The 6,859-nt window shown below is 44.1% G+C and overlaps 1 non-coding gene across 1 annotated transcript; it reads left to right on the plus strand.

Moving 5' to 3' along the window:
* Nucleotides 1-5,691: 5,691 nt before the first annotated feature.
* On the plus strand, nucleotides 5,692-5,830 carry LOC120970134 (small nucleolar RNA Z247). Its single transcript, XR_005764880.1, has one exon. It is a non-coding gene; the product is annotated as a small nucleolar RNA Z247 (small nucleolar RNA).
* The last annotated feature ends 1,029 nt before the right edge of the window (nucleotides 5,831-6,859 follow it).

Below are 6,859 nucleotides of genomic sequence, written 5' to 3' on the forward strand. Positions count from 1 at the left end.
GAGAAAGAGTTTAATAAAGGATGTTTGAAAAAAACTTTTGGACTAGTCATCTTAACTGAGAGCAATTTTGAGTGCCCTATAGGCCTTAGGACTAGGATGGCTTAATCCTGTCAGCGTCAAGATGTCAGTAAAAGGAAAACAGTGCAAATCTTAGGGTCCATAGACCACACAGAGAGAGGGAGAGCTCTTTCAACTTTTCGGCAGGGTGACTTTTCACCTGAGGGAATATGTGATTGGATATTCTCATGCACCAGGAAGGGCTGCCCTCACAACCAATAGAGGTGTACCTCAATGGGTAGCAAGGTGGTCATCATGAAAGCCATCCTGCATTGACAAATATATCCGAATTGCAATCTCTAAAGAGGTCTAGCTTGGTGTGAGTTTGCAACTTACCAAGTTTTTCTGCTCGATTTATTTCAAGGAAAAATAACACTGACTTGAAAGCAGTTGTTGGGTATAATAAGGGAATTGCATTTCTAGCGGTGCTGTTCCACCTTAGAACATCAGGGTAATATTCTCGGAAAAAGTTTCTAAGATAGTGGAATATGTTCCACCTTAGAAAACAAACTCTCAATTATGGCCCAACCAGCCCAAATTATTATTCTATCATCTGTGGAGCGTAACCAGTGTGTATACATGTAGATAACATGCATAGGTTTAGAAGGTTTTTGCTGCTGTGAATACTTGTGGATAACCTAGAAATACTTTCTCATTTGTTTTCAAAAAGAGAAATACTTTCTCATAAAGAACATCATTTATACATAACTATATTGACTAACATAGTGCGTCTGTGCTCACCAAGATGTGATCTCTTCTTTATTTCACAACCCTAGTATCCATGTTTCAAATACTCAAGGGAAAAGCCTAAGTCGTTTCCTTTCTTTTATGCTACTCTATATTCAACAAAAATATATTCAACAAAATAGGTGATCTCCAATAACTTATTTTCATTCTGTTAAAACATGAAAACACGCAAGGGAAAAGCCTAAGTCGTTTCCTTTCTTTTATGCTACTCTATATTCAACAAAAATATAACTATACAATTATCAAATACAATAAATCACATATATTTTCAGTTTCAGTTATCATATTAGTGATCTAAATATCCATGTTTCTTTCAACTAAATCTCATCGAAATATATTGTGACGAATTCCGATAGCATCGCGTAGGGTATCATCTAACATTGTTGGTAACAAGATTGTAATGTTTGAGGCCAAGGTTAGGCAAAGAGCTTTAGCAATCACTTCAAAGGAGTCGGACACCCGCTTTCGACCCCAGGTGGGAGAGGGGGTAAACCACTATTCGTACCAACCTATCAGCGCTCGGCACCTCAGATGTGGTTTATCATGAAAAGTGACTTCTTTTCTAGCAGAATGATGACGGAGCCTTTTTCTCCACCTCGGTAAATCTAATGATAGAAAATTTTGGGGATTTCAGATAGCGATTTCAGCCATGTTGTGTTAGTGAGCAAAAGTCACAATCACATGCACCGTATGTCACCTGGTTGTGAGCTTGTGATGGAAGGTATATAACGACAACAACAGAGCATTATTACCCTGGAGCTGTTTTATCGAAGGATTCATAACAACCAAAAGGCTTGGGGAAAGAAATTCTAGATAATATAAAATGGGATGACACTGCATCCCCTGAGACAGATTTGAGTGACATGATCCAATCAGTTTCTTGAGCCATCTAGTACAATGCAATCCTGATTTGTGCTATTGCTGGTCCGAGTCTTATGGCATTTTCTTTTCTTCCTCTCCCCCACTATCAGTGCAAAAGAACACATCATGGATATGGTTGCTATCTCCTCTTTATACCCTGAAGATACTCTTGTCTACTGCAGGTGCAATTCTACTTTCTGTGCAGCAATTTCTTGTCCCTCTGATGAAGATCGGAGGGCTAGAAAGTATATGTCTCAACTACTACCTTTTTTAGTTCCAACATGGCATCATGGATTCATGGTGATGATGGTGAAATCTTTAACTTACATGAGATCCGTATGATTTCCAGGCTTCTCACAGGTTTCAATCTATCTCTCTTGTTTAGTTTAATGAATGTGATAGCCTTTGACATCCTTGTAGTGCTTCAAGTGAGCGAAACCGCCATGAAACACTGACCTTCCGACAAGTAGCCGCTAGACCTACCGTGTTCTTGAGACATATTGGAGGCAATCTATGACATCACTGACTTGTTGATTTGAAGCCTCTTTTACTTTCCACAAAGCATTCGATTGGCAAGGTCCAGCTCAAGAGATGGTAAACGACGCGGCGCATCGTCGCCTTTCTCAACTTTAGATCAGATTTATTTTTTCTGTTAACTGGGAGATCGATCTTCATGCATGCATGCATAACTCGCATATAGTTTGAGTGGGCTGACAGAATTTGGCATCTGATGCCAAGGAAATGAAATGAGGATGTACTAGTAGTAAAGAAGTATTCTCAAGAGAAAAAAAAAGCTACCTTACTGATTTAAGACCTGTTTTGAAGGACACCCTGTGAAAATACTAATCATAGGACTAATGACCCTTTACCTAATTATTTTGGGAGGGCGAAAAGGCTAAGCTCCGAAGAAAAATAAACAAAATTCACATGGAAAAAAGTAGGCAGCATATCAGTCCATGCTTTGGCTAGTGTTGTCCCAATAGGCAGCATATCTGAATCTGTTCTTCAGGAAATGCCACTTTACCTAATGCAAATCGACATGCCTACTTGTGGGTATCAAACTCAGTCCGCAACATGTTCCTCGGCTTCCTTCGCCGATCGACACGCCAAACCCTGTAGCTAATTTAATTATGACCCAGCACCACATATATACATGGACAGTATGAATTCGTCATCCGGCCTTCAGCAGTATAGGATTCCCAAATCGTTTCAGATTCCTAACACTGGCTGGCACTGACAAGAAGCAGCAATAGTACCACTTGAAGCAGCCAAGAAAGTAACTTTCATATTCCTCTCCTTATCTCGTCCTAATCCCCATCCCATAGGCTTGCATGAGTACTCATAGACATAGACATGGAGTTAATTAATACTGGAAGGCACATTCTTAGGTGGGCACCAATTTCATGCAAGATTTTGTGCCTCTCTCTCAGCAAGATATCAATCATGGCTACACTTTGCAGGATTATACCACCTCACCTCACCGCTGCACTGCGGATAGTTGGATACACATCAACTGCATTTCTGAGATGCTGTTAGATGAAGAACCTAGCAGTGGTATCAAGTACTGCATCTATTCTTGTAGGAGCCGGAGCTTCGTGCCACGAACAACATTTGTGACTGGTAGGCGTTGCAGGCAAGCACTCCACGTTAGCCATACCGGTGGTTCTCCTTGCCGCTTTGGTTCACTACTGAAGATGCTAATAGCTAGATAACAAGGTCAGTTGTAATATATATACCGAGTATAAACGGATTGTCTTGGTTCTCTATGCGTTTCAGTTTTGAAGATGGTGAATGGGAACAAGATCCTTTTTGAATGACGACATACCGTACTATTATTGGGATGCCGTTTTTGTTGTGAATTTGGATCGATGATGAATTCTCTTCAAACAAGTTAACGTAACAGTTTGAGTAGAACGGTGGCTATAATATGCCAAGGAATACGCCATCTTTTTGCCTCCTCCAACTTTATATCCACGTTGACACTTTGTTAAGTTTAAATTCTCTAGTTTTGATTCTTGAATGTAAGTTTTTAAATTTAATTTTACTTTGAAAAAAAATACCAATAGCTAGATCTTGGGATACTTAACATGAATCTTTGAAATATTTTGAGGACTCGAGCCTTACAACATGACATAAAGGCGATTTGCTTTTGAAGTCCCTAGCATTCCATGCATGCCCACTCTTACTGCAAGAGCAGATGAAATATGCCACGAATAGGCCCAAATTTGTTCTTACTGTCAAATCAATAATTGTGAGATCTCTTATCTTTGCATTGTATATAGGTTCCAAGCCATTTCCATCACGCGGCAGAAGACAGCATATTTACCGCATTTCTGAAAGGCATAAATGATCAGCATTTGGATATCTAGTTCTGTAATGCAACAGAATATATTCCCTTTTTCACTTTTTGCATGGCTCTCGTTACCGAATACTGTAATCTGACAAAAACAAGCAGCAACTAAAGGAGATATACCAGGAATAAACCTAAAAATAACTCCGTACTTTTCCGCAGTTTGATACTCACCGCATCCATGGCCAACCTAAATTATATTCTTATCCCATTTCATAGCTTTTATTTCTCATGAAGTCATTCTGGATACATTTCACGTTGTCTCTAGACTGTACTGCTGCAAAACTATTTTGTTTGGTCAGCTGCCAACTGCAACTTGGTCATGCAGTGCAGATACACCTGCAGGCTTCTGCACACAATTTTATCAATAAGCACCCGAATTTCAACTAAGAAACAGTTCCATTGATATACAACCTTTCTTTGTTGAGCTCACAATACATGTTGGTTTGAACACACGATCTTGAAGGTTACACATTGACCCTCAATTTATGTATGTTTCTCCAAGTAAAACAGAGTATTACGAGTCCATTCCCAAATGAAGGAAGCAACAGCGGCGGAGGCGCGCGGAGCAACGAGGACGTCGGTTCGCCGAGGAAGTAGCGCCTCGTTGTCTATCTTAAGGGTGGGGGGTGCAAGTTCATTGAGGAAGCAGTGCCTCGGTGTCTATCTTAGGGGGCAGGGGCTGCCGGCGCCGCAACTGGAGGTCGGCGGGGCTTAGAGGGATGGCCAGGTGCGACGGCAAGCACGGCGGTGGGGGAGGTCGAGTGGAGGGCGGGGTGGCGATGCGGTCGCGGGCGGTGGAGGATCCGTTGGATCTTGATCCAATGGGTTTAGATAGAACATGCGGTTTGGCCCGGGCTGGATCAGCGGCTATCAAAGGAAGAAGATGAATATGTTAAACAACGTGATATGGCTTCGTGCATGTACTCTGCGTACGTCAAGAGGAGATCCTTGCTAACCGAAGGAGGAGTAGTTAGACTAGATACTCATGTAATCTTTATCTTCTTATCTCTTGTATTCTTCTCCTCCAAGATGTATCTCTCAAACAACCTGTACGCATATCTGGGCTTGCATCCCAACTATATAACACGAAGCACGTCGGCCAGGAAGGCTAAGACGTTTACCGCAAGTCGCACATGGTATACAGAGCCATCTTCTTCCCTAAACCCTAGCCAATCCATCTCCACCAAAGTGGGCAGCATGTCTTCCTCCACCTCCTCCTTCCAGCCAACCCTCAGCGGAGGAGTCACGGAGAAACTCTCCCGCACCAACTACATCCTGTGGCAGACACAGATCACGCCGCAACTGCGGGGCGCCGGCGTCTTCCACTACGTCGACGGCACGTCGACCGAGCCGGCCAAAACCCACGTCACCAAAGATGCCCTGGGAAGGAAACCGAGGGGCCGAATCCTCTCCATCCGCTCTGGGTGAAGGAGGATCAGCAGGTCCTTGGATATCTACTCCAACACCTCTCCAAGGAGGTGCTCGTCACGGTGACTGCGATCACCACGGCGCGGGAACTCTAGGTGGCGCTGGCGAGCATGTTCTCGTCGCAGTCACTTAGCCGCGTCAACAACATCCGCACGGCGCTGATCAACGCGCAGAAGGGCAACCAATCGGTGTCCTCCTTCGCCGCCATGAGGGGGCTCGCTGATGAGCTCGCCGCGACGGGAAAACCAATCTAGGATGATGAGCTCATATCCTACATCATCCACGGGCTGGACCAAGATTATCAGCCCCTCGTCTCTGCCTTGGACGCTCGCGTCACTCCGGTAACCCTTGACGAGCTCTTTGCCATGCTTAGCAATTTTGATCAGCGCATGGCGCAGTACCACGGCTCCGGTGGCGGCTTCAAGTCCTCGGCAAACTCCGTCTCCAGAGGCCGCGGTGGCGGCTCTCACTCTCGTTCTTCCTCTCGTGGCAAGGGGAGGTTTGGATCCGACGGCGGTGGCTACTCCAACAACACTTGTGGCGGCGGACGCTCTGGCTCATGAGGGCGCCGTGGTGGCGGCTCCAACAGATCACGCCCGGACTTCCCTCGCTGCCAAATTTGTGGCAAGCCCAGCCACACGGCGAAGGACTGTTGGTACCGCTACGAAGATGATGATGGTGACTCCTCGCAAGACGAAGAAAAAGTTGCCGCGGCTGCCGATGGTTCCTACGGAATCGACACGAACTGGTATGTCGATAGCGGAGCCACCAACCACATCACCAACGAGCTTGAGAAGGTCACCATGAAGGAGAAGTATCGTGGAAAAGATCAAATCCACACGGCCAGCGGTGAAGGTATGGGCATACGTCACATTGGTCATTCAATTTTTAATACCCCTAAACGCAAAATACATCTCAAAAGAATTCTGCATGTTCCTAGTGCACACAAAAATCTTCTATCTGTTCATAGAATTGCTATTGACAATCATGTTTTTCTCGAGTTTCATCCTTATTTCTTTTTGATTAAGGATCAGGCAATGAAGAAAGTTCTCTATCGAGGTAGATGTGTTCGAGGGCTCTACCCGTTGATTCCGGAGTTTAGAAGATTCAATAAACAAGCTTGTGGTGCTATCAAGCTTTCGTCCACACGATGGCACGATCGTTTAGGACATGCCTCTTTTTCTTTGGTTGAAAAATTACTTAGGAGAAATAAGCTCCTGTTTGTTGGTGAGCGCACTATTGAAACTATTTGTGATTCATGTCAGTATGCTAAAAGTCATCAATTACCATATCCCATATCCACTAGTGTCTCCACTAAACCGTTGCAATTAATCTTTTCTGATGTTTGGGGCCCTGCTCCCTCTTCTGTTGGCAGACACACATACTATGTGAGTTTCATTGATGACTATAGCA

The sequence above is a fragment of the Aegilops tauschii genome, chromosome 7, assembly GCF_002575655.3.
Source record: "Aegilops tauschii subsp. strangulata cultivar AL8/78 chromosome 7, Aet v6.0, whole genome shotgun sequence".
NCBI lineage: Eukaryota > Viridiplantae > Streptophyta > Magnoliopsida > Poales > Poaceae > Aegilops > Aegilops tauschii.